Below are 10,572 nucleotides of genomic sequence, written 5' to 3' on the forward strand. Positions count from 1 at the left end.
CTACAGCTGCAGAGCCTGTGTTCTGCCCACAGAATTCTTCTGCTGGTTGCCTACCTAAAAAGAGAAATGAAAAACAATACTGTGTTTTGGTTCTGCTACTAATTGTCCATTCTGTTTTAAGTAACTGGTCTTAATTTGGAAAATAAAAGAGAATAAAGTGTTTTTTTTTCAGTAGGTAACATTTTAATGTTCTCATATCTAAGGACAAAGTGGTTCAAAACTACAGAGAAATTTTATTACAAGGATAATGGAAAGTGGCAAAATATGCAGAAACAATATTACTGCTCCCACTATAGGCTTAAAGTTGCATGTTGATGTTAAGTATATCCTATTACAAAGATCGCTGATGTCTGTACTATATGAGAATAATGTGCCACATTCCTGAAAAAATGCATAATTTAAAGCCATTGGGAAGAATGATGTTGAAGAATAGGTTATAATGCAAAAGGTATGGCGGTGGGAGTAAGGACATCAAGTTTTAATGTAATCTCCGTCTTTTACTAGCTGTGTGCCGTTTAGGAATTTGCTACCTTTCCCAGCCTTTGTTTCCTCGTTTGAATACTAATTAAGAGGCTGAATAGGGCTGTCTCTGCTATCTTTCCTGTGTCTGTGGTTCAATATATCCCTCTGTCCTGTACTCTCATCAGCTAATTTTCTTTTTCAGAAAGCAGTATGGTCCTAACCTCTTCTGTACAATATTACATTAGATATGTATGCTCAGCTGCTTTGTAATGAGAATATTGTACACATACGTGTGTGTGCGAGTGTCTTGCTCAGTAAGAGCAATTACATTAATCTCCAAAATAGTATCGATGTAAAAGGTACCTCACTTTTATGGATGGGACATGTTACTAAAATGGTTAGCTTTTATACGTTTATTCATTCTAATGTAGAAGTTCAAAAACAAAAATGTAGAAGATGACTATCTATTATTATATTACCTGAGCTAAATCCATCAACACTGCAACACTCAGAGGAAAAACCCAGTGGAGCATTTAACAATATTATTTTTTATGAAGTTGAATTCTCTGAAAGGTCAATATCCTTTCTAAAACAGTGATGCTCAAGGACATTCACTCAGGCTTATTTGGGAATATTGAAGACAAATATGTATAAAAAAATTAATAGCTCATCTTCCTCCTTCTTTCTTTGGAGGCTCATAACTTTTACCATATCGGAACATGTGACATGGCATAAAATATCACCATTAAAAAAACATATTTCCAATATATATTAGTTGCTATTCTAGCATGGCAGCAATGGGATTTGATGTCATGAAAATGGTAGCCCCCAAGAGAAACGCATTACAAAAGCAACTCCTTTCTACCTTCCTCCCTCCCCCTGAAATAATAACAATTTGCTAAATTGTTGGGAAGTTGTTATAATTCCTTTTCCAAATTATTACTCGCCCTTTAGATTAGAAATGAGGCCAGGGTTAGCAATCAGCTATAAATGGTAGGATTTTTCAAGTAAGAAGCACTTGTCTGATTGTGAAGTGGAGGCCATTACTGCCTTGATTGGGCCTTTTTTTTTTTTTTCAGCTTGCTTGATTTGTGGTTGAGAGCGCATATTCACTCCTGTACTGTGAGCAATCAGAGCCTCCCCCCCTCTCATTTTTGCTCCACGATTTAGGGTCCACTACTTTGGCACAGCTGCCACCTTTTAGCCTCCATCATGCAGAATATATCCTTTAAAAAGAAAAAGGATGGGGGATGGGAGCAGGTAACTAATGTACATTTGGCTTCTAATGTGCCTATTTTAAAATTTCAGAGAGAATTTTTTCACTCAAAATAACAATCACTTTGGAACTTGGACTTCTACACTCGATCAATATGTTTGGACAGAGACTTGAAGCTTGTTAGAGCTTATTTTCTATTTCTTTATTTATCTCACCAGAAAAAACCAAACAGGTGTAGAGGTACAAAGCTGACACTAAGGTGGATAACCTAGGGCACAGTTAGCTTTAGCATAAGCATAGTTTTTGTTCTCTGGGAAATGATAAACAAGAGCTTTTTTATTTTATTTTGTTTTGTTTGCTTTTGTTTTATAGGGCATTTCATAGGTTTTACATCAAATTTAAAGTTCATAGGCTCTGCTAAGAATATAACTGAGTCTTAACATACCTAGGAATAGAATTGCTGAGTCTATGGTAAATCTATGTTTAACTTAAGAAACTTCGAAATTGTTTTGCAAAGTGTCTGCATCATTTTATGTTCCCCTCAGCAATGTATGACTGTTCTGATTTCACCACATTCTTGCCAACACTTGTTAGTCTCTATCTTTTTTATTATAGCCATTCTAGTAGGTCAAAAATTAATGTCATTATGGTTTAATTTGTATTTCCCTAATGACTAATGATGATGACAATCTTTTCATGTACTTATTTGCTATTTATATATTTCTCCTTCACCCATTTTTTTTAATTGGGTTTTCTTATTATTGACTTGTAATAGTTCTTTATATATTATGAATATAAATCCCTTATTGGATATATGATTTGCAAATATATTCTCCCAGTTTGTGGGTTGATTTTTCACTTTCTTGATAGTGTCTTTGAACCACAAAATTTTTAATCTTAAGCAAATATCTTTTGAATTCTTAATGAGCACATTTCATCAGTTCTGAATAGGATTGGCTAAAAAGTCAGTGAAAAAGAGAATTAAAAACTTAAAAACAAAATAAATAATTATACTTAGGTCAGTGTGAGAAAAGGAAGAAATTATTTTGTTAATTTGTTTCCTTTAAAATAATCTGAAAGCTTCCATTAGAAAAAGTTTTGGTCTATGGCCATGCTACCTTGAACAAGCCCAATTCCATCTGATCTCAGAAGCTAAGCAGGGTTGGGCTTGGTTAGTACATGGATGGGAAACCACCTAGGAAGACCAGGTGCTGTAGGTGTAAAAAATTTAAAAATATAAAAAATATGAGGGATTGTAAACTGACAAGGTCCTTGCAATCTGTGAGGTCAACCAAGGGTTGCCTCATCTAAAAAAAAGAAGAAAGGTTTTGTTTTGTTTTTCACTCTTCATTAATACATTTATGTGGTTCATTTGAATCATTTCTTAGCTAGGGTGGCAAAAATTCAAAATTCAGCATTGTCTAGGTCACAAACGGTTTTTAACAATGCACATGTATAAATGAGCCCAAAGCCAAAAACTACTCTTTGTGCTTCTATCTCTGAGTAATGTAAACGGCTGAAGAAAAATGAGGATGCAAAGAAGCTTATTCACAGGCAGGAGATTGCAAGTTTTGCCCTCCTAGGCCCATTGTATCACCTTATTTGTGAAATGCCTTCTTCTCAGGTCCACCCACAAAAGGACTACTAGCAACAGCAACTTTACAACCACTGCTGAATGCCAAGTTTTCCAGACAAATTTGGTACAGACATGAATAAAATCGTTAGCAATAAATGAATCTCTTTAATAGTTCCTTGTGGAGGAAAAAAAGGAGAAATTAAAAAAAAAAAAACCATACCTGAGACACACATCTAGAACAGCTCCACTCTAGTGTAGCAGAGGTGTATGTACCTTGCTTTTAGCAATAAAATGGCAAGCTTTTCAATACTTTTCAGAGCCTATAATTTAAAAGTACCTGGCAGTGAATGCTTTAAAAAACTAAATAATGAACTGTTATTAAGTTTACTTTGCAAGTCCAGATTTTCATCTGGCATTTGTTGAGTATCACGAACAAGATATATCCATAATGACGTTTGGCTGCCCATTGCTTCTTTCCCACCTTTGTGCCATTATGAATTTAACTACTGATACCCCAAAAGCACGGACAATTGCACAAAATATTGAGAAATACTCTTATTTGACTTTAGAGATTTTTTTTTAAATGAAAACTTTGGATATAACTAAAAATTCAGTAATTACCATCTTTACATTTTATCTTATAATGCAAATATTGTTGCAAATATAGAGTTAAAAATGGCAAGTATGTGGCCTAAATGTTTCTATAAAATTCCATTGCATACAAGTAAGTCATTATCTGTATTATTTTTAAACTTCATTTAGCACTAGGTGTCACCTGGCTTACTTTTTTTAAAAAGTTACTTTCAGTTGAAGCTCCTTTAAGAATATAACTGAGTCCTAAGGACACAATTAATTCATATTTGACAGAGTTCCATATCTGTACAAATTAATACTGAAATCTGAACTGAAAGATGGTGAAGTTAAGGCTGTTGATTGTAATCAGCCTAGTGAAGTTGAAATGCAGCGCTAATAAGAAATTAATTAGAAAAAAATAGAAAGGCCTATTAAGTGTAGTCAAGTGTCACCAGAAATAAAAACAGGTGAACTGAGAACCAGAAATTGTCTAGATAAATGTCAGGTAACTAAAGCAGTCCCTAGTAGCTTTTGTAAAATAAAAACAGAAAAGGCATAGCTTCACACAATGAGCTGTGGTCTGGAAAGAAAAGAATACCAAATAGAAGGAGAGTAAGACTGTTGATCTCTCCTAGGAACCAATGGAACCTTAGTAGAACAACACCTATGGTTTAGATCAATAAGATTTATTGTAAAACACGGTGAATATTCTTTGATCTCTTAAGTGACTATGTTATCTCAACTAAGCAATCCTGTACACAGGAAGGAAATAAGCCACTTTTCCCCATCATGAAAGTTCTGGAAGAAAAGAAATAGATTTGTTGTAATTTATCAAAACCTGAGTTGAAGCGGGCCTCATCAGCTTATTTTAGAGCTAGGATAATATTTACAGTGTTCACCCAGGTTTCATTGTTTGTTTTGCTCTCATATGCTCTGTAAGACCCCAGAGCCCTGCAAAGTGCTCAGTAACTTCAGTACCTGTTCTTAGGAATCTCCAGAAGATAATGTGTATTTATGAATAAATTAAGTGAGTGATCTTGAGATATTTGCTGTTCTACTGTTTCCATGGGGTGCTAGCACATTTACTGACCTTCACTTCTATTAGGTACCACGGTATACATCAAACATCACTACCCTCAACCCCTCCTTCTTCTTAACTTACAGCCTTCTCTCCATGGGGATTGTCTGGGAATATATCTAAGTGCTCAACACCACACAAACAGTGTGCAGATTTGCTCCTCTATCCCAGTTTGGCTACACTTTATAGTTTCCATGTCTGTGCTTAAATTTCTCATCTCCTCATGCATGGTTTTCACCTTTTTCATTAGATCCTTTAGTATTAATATCATTGTTCTGTAAAGTCCTGGTTTGATAATTCCAACTACCGAGTCACCTCTGAGTCTGCTTCTATTGACTCCTTTCTCTCTTTAGCACATTTTCTTGCTTCTATGTGTACCTTGTAATATTTTATTGTGCTCGAGATTTTTTTTTAACAAAAGAATAATAGAGAGCAAGTAACATTTACCTCCAGAAAAAAGCACACACTTATTATCTGCCAGACTGCTTGAGTGACAAGGGGATGCTGAGTGACTAACTTGTGGTTCAGGTAGATACTGTCTTTTTACAGCATTAGTTCGATTCAATTCACTACTGGCTTTAAGTGTTTTGAGGAAAGGATCAAGATTTTTCCATCAGTAGGAGTTAATTTCTGAACACTGATGAGATTCCTGAGATCTTTTTGTACTTTATAGCAATGCCTCCAGATCTCTGCACAATGGGAGACCTCCCTCTGCTTACAGCAAGGATACCAGATTTTGGAGTTGCTTGGAAGTTCTCTTTGCTCTCCAGTCCTGCTTAAGGATTTATGCACCTGAGCTATCTCTCTTCCTTGTTGCCCTTCTGCCACCTTCAGAGGGTAGCTGTTTATATTCTATGAAAGTCTAGAAATGCCTTGAAGAGCTTTCTTAGCTCTCTTGCCCCACCCCAGTGTTGGTAGCTGAAACCCCAGAGTTCCTTGAATGGGTTTGTCTGTGCTCTTGCCTCATCCGCTGATTTCAGGTGCTTGCCTGTTTTACGCCTGTCCTGCTCTGCCCTCAGGCTTTTGCATACTACCCCCAACCATGTGGTAAAGACCTTCAAATAGAGTCATGGCAGATTGCAGATCTGTCTGTGTCTGAGGCTCCTTGGAATTCTAATCTGTCATATCTGCCCATTTGCAGCCATTAAAAGTTCTTTGAAAGTTTGATTGGTTTTTCCTTATCCTTATCTCTGATAAATTCATTTTCTTTCTGCTGTTCCAACAGAGATGAGAGCAGCCATGTGTCTCTTCTCTCTTATGAAGGCATGTCATTTTCTGGTATATAGTTAATTTAGGATTCTTTGTGTTCTCAGCTCTACAATGATTTTAAATCTTATCCAGTTTGTTTTGGCAAATAGGTAGAGAGCAATAGTTTTTTACAGCTTTTTACATCCTAACCAGAAGTCTCCCCAACTTGGTTTTCAGAGAAAAAATAATGGTCTTTTATTTTCATGTTTAATAGGCTTATATAATATTCAGTTAAGTTAGGTGATTGCTACAACCATATAGCTGTCATGATCAGCCTGGGGACAGACAAAGCTGAAAATCTGGGTAAACACAACACTTAACTGGTAGGAAAAAAAAAGTGCAAGGGCACACTCTTAGCCTTAAGTATTTATGGCATGGGCTTCAGTAAATAGGTTTTAAATTGGGTTATGGAGAACTCTCAAGCAATTTTAAAAAACCAAACAAATTCTACTGTATTACCTAAAACAAATTTGACCCTGTATAACACTGACATAAAAGTAGTGCTTTAAATAAATGAAAACTCTTAATTAGGAGTGTTAATTATGTATACTACCAAACTAGCAAACAAGGTATAAAATCTTCACTCATCCAATTCAAACTAGCAAACAAGGTATAAAATCTTCACTCATCCAATTCAGTTAGTATATTCAACAAACATTTTTATGCTCTCTATATCGCTAAATCATTTTAATTAAACTCTCTACTGTTAAGGAAAATGAATATCCATCTGTTGGACTGTCTTCCTCTGTCTTATATATCTATTAATTTGAACCTCCTAATTGCTTTAATCTCTTTTTTTTTTGTATTTTGAACAATCTTAAATAGTTTCATTATGTTAACAATTTAATTTTCAGCAATTACTATTTGTTCATTGTCAGTGATCAGTTATCCTTTGATTTCATAACGATTTTTTAATTATCAATGTGTTTCCTTAGGTATTCAGTGCCTGTCTTTTTCCATTTTCTTTGAATCCATAAGAAACTGAATCTCATGATACACACATTCATGTATACATAAATACATATACACACACGTATGTTCTGATAATTCTCAAATTTATACCTTCTAGCACAGATTTCTCAGAACTGCACACTTAAATATCCAACTGCTTTCTTGACATCTCTACTTAAATGTCTAACAGGTGTCACAAACATAACATGTTCAAAACTAAGCTCCTTATCTCTCCTATAATATACTCTAGATCAATTAATAGCAGTTCCATAATTTTCAGTTCTTCACACCAAAAAAACTTGGGATTATACTTGATTTCATTGTTTCTCTTATACCCACAGCCAATTCTGTAGACTATACTTTCAAATCATATCTGTAATTTTATCATTTTTTCCATTACCACTACTACCATTTACCATCCAAGCCACCATAATCTCTTATATGGAGTTTTTGTAATAACCTACTAATCTATCTATCTATCTATCTATCTATCTATCTATCTATCTATCTATCTATCATCTATCTATCTATCTATCTAATCTATCATTTATCCATCTATCTATCTATCTATCTATCTATCTATCTATCTATCTAATCTATCATTTATCCATCCATCTATCTATCATCTATCTATCATTTCCCTCTTCTGTTATATTTGGACATTTGTTCTTTTCTGAGATCTTATGAAATGCTTTCCACAGAGTTTACAAAACTAATTGGTGTTGGGGGGAATTGTGCCATTCTTGCGTGAGAGACACTCTATGGCTTTGACTCATATAAGCTGACTTACCAGAATGGTCTTCAAGCACGGCAAGAGGTAGAAGGTGGGTGATAGAAGGTGGGAGGTAGAAGGTGGGAGTCAAGTCTTTTTAGACTGCAGTTCTTATTAGTGGTTGCTAGATTTCAAAGTTTGTTGACTGTTTTCTTATTTGTTGTAGTAGTCCTTTTTATTTTTTATTTTTTAGGGACGTATTTCTCTGGTGTAGTTCCTATCTGCCATCTTAAACTAGTAATCTACCTATGCTACTTACTTTGCTTGTGTTATCTTTTCAAATTTCAGAACAATCTTATGAAATAAGTAGTATTATTTTCTTTTAAAAATGAGAAAATTAGGCTCAGAGAAAACTCAGGATTTGAGTTAGTTCTTCTGATCCAAAACAAGAGGATTTTTTTTTGCTTTTGCCATTTCTTCATACTACATGCATACTTAAACCATTCTTTAAAGGACTAGCTGTCTCAAATGTAATAAGATACCTGATTCACAGGTACAAATCCCCATAATCCTCTGCCAAATAAGGAGAAGACAGCATTATGTTCCTCAGGGGTGGGTGTGGGAGTAACCTTCAGGGATAAAAACAAAACAAAACAAAATCAAACCAAAAAGGATGCCTCTTTTGACATGTCAGGGACTTGGTTCAGATGGGGGTGAGATGGGGAGGAGAGTGATATCCCCATGCAACAACTTATCATTTTTCGAGAAGCAATAATTGAAATTGTCAGAAATATGGTAGAACATAAAATTTGATATTGCATGAAATCAATGATGTAAATTGTGAGTCATCATTTCAAGTTAAAAGTGATGGATTGGACATACACATTTGCATTCAATTCTTCCCTGAAACCTATTGAGTTTTTTTTTTTTTTTTTAGTAGACAGAAATCACAAAGACAGAGAAAATGGGAGAAGAAGAAGCAGCAGCAACTTCAGAAGCTGGAAAATATGTGGATGAGTGGTGACTCATCTTACAGACTTGAGAAAACAGCATCTTAAGCTGTTTAGTAGTAAAATTTGAGAGGCAACACAAATTTAAAACCAGGAATTTTGAAGTGTCAGGAATTAGTAGTACCTCTGGAGATGGAGAGGTGGGGTTAAAAACTAGGGGATGTAATTAAAGGCAGTTAGTCCATCAGATTCCTTCTTCCACAAACTAGAGGACCATTCTCAGAACTGGGGGATACCAGGTATAGTTGAGGTATTCAGTGCACATTTGCTCACTTAATCTTGAGGACTGTACTTCTACCTCTCAGCTCCTCAAATGCTTATAGGCAGGCACATGCCTTCCACACACATGGCTGAAAGAGTCTCTTCTGGGGGAACTGACCAGTGCAAGAGAATAGAACCAAAAATGCTAACAATGAAGGGTGCATGAAAAAGCCCAATGAGATCACCTTACAGTGAAGAATCCAGTAGATAAGCTTCGCCCACAATCACAGAACTGTCATTCAGCTTTTTAATTACATATTCTTAAACATAAGCCAATAGTTAACAATCACTATACCTTTGAGGGAAGCACTTAATCGGGTACACTGAGACCCAAATAAATAAACAGATAAAAAAAATTTAGAAGAAGCAAAGCTATGCAGAAAAGAGAAATATTGAAAAATACAACTATTATTAAAGTTCTCGGAGACAAAAAGAGATAATGCATCCATAATAAATGCACAAAATTCTATTAAAAGAAGAAGGGATATTCAAAGGATAAAAAGAAACCCTGGAAATTAAAAATGTGACTGTAGACATTTCCAAAAAATTCAATCATATTTTTAATGTCCAAGGGCCCTTCTTATTTTTTTAATATTTTCCCTTTTTATAGAATTTTATACATGTATTATTTGGAAAATGTGATGGATATATATTTTTTTTTCTTCCACTTTCATTTTTTTTACCTCCCATAGTGGACCAACCCTAGGGTGACTACCCCCCGATGGTTCATACTCTGTGTGATCCCCTCCCTTTTAGTGTGGAAGGGATGATGACTTGCTTCTAATTAATAGAAAGGTGATGGGATGTCACTCCCATGGTTGGATTACGTCATATGGCAAGGGTGATGGACTGGTACTTCCATAAGTAGGTAAAATAATATGATAAAGGTAATATGATGTCACTATGGTTACACTGTGATATACATATGCCTATACTTACACTATGAGACACACACACACACACACACACACACACACATATGGTTTCATTTTTCTAGCATGCACTAGACACTAGTGTCTCCTGCTGGCTTTGAAGTAACTTCCATGCCTGTGGAAAGGATGACATTACAAGGAACTGTAGGTGGCCTCTTAGATTTGAGGACAGCCACTAGCTTATAGCCGGCAAAAAGCCAGATTCCTCAGTCATATGTTTACAAATCAATTCCTCTTCTGCGTATATACTCCTTCAAAATTTAAAAACATTTATCCATAAAGATATATGCATTCCAATGTTCATTGCAGCATTATTCATGGTGGCCAAGACATGGGAACAACCGAAGTGTCCTTTGATAGGTGATTAGGTAAAGAAGATGGGGTGCATTTATACAATGGAATAAGAAAAGCCTTAAGAAAAGATGAAACACTCCCATTTGCAACAATATAGATGAATCTTGAGATTATCATGCTAAGCAAAATACGTCAGACAGAAAAAGCTGAGAACCATATGATTTTGTTCCTATATGGGATATAAAACTGAAAGCAACAA

At 35.2% G+C, this 10,572-nt stretch overlaps 1 pseudogene; it reads left to right on the plus strand.

Annotated features, from left to right (window-relative positions):
* The first annotated feature begins 2,779 nt into the window (after positions 1-2,779).
* On the plus strand, positions 2,780-2,898 carry LOC120583480 (uncharacterized; annotated as a pseudogene).
* The last annotated feature ends 7,674 nt before the right edge of the window (positions 2,899-10,572 follow it).

Source organism: Pteropus medius, unplaced genomic scaffold (assembly GCF_902729225.1).
Source record: "Pteropus medius unplaced genomic scaffold, Ma_sr-lr_union100, whole genome shotgun sequence".
NCBI lineage: Eukaryota > Metazoa > Chordata > Mammalia > Chiroptera > Pteropodidae > Pteropus > Pteropus medius.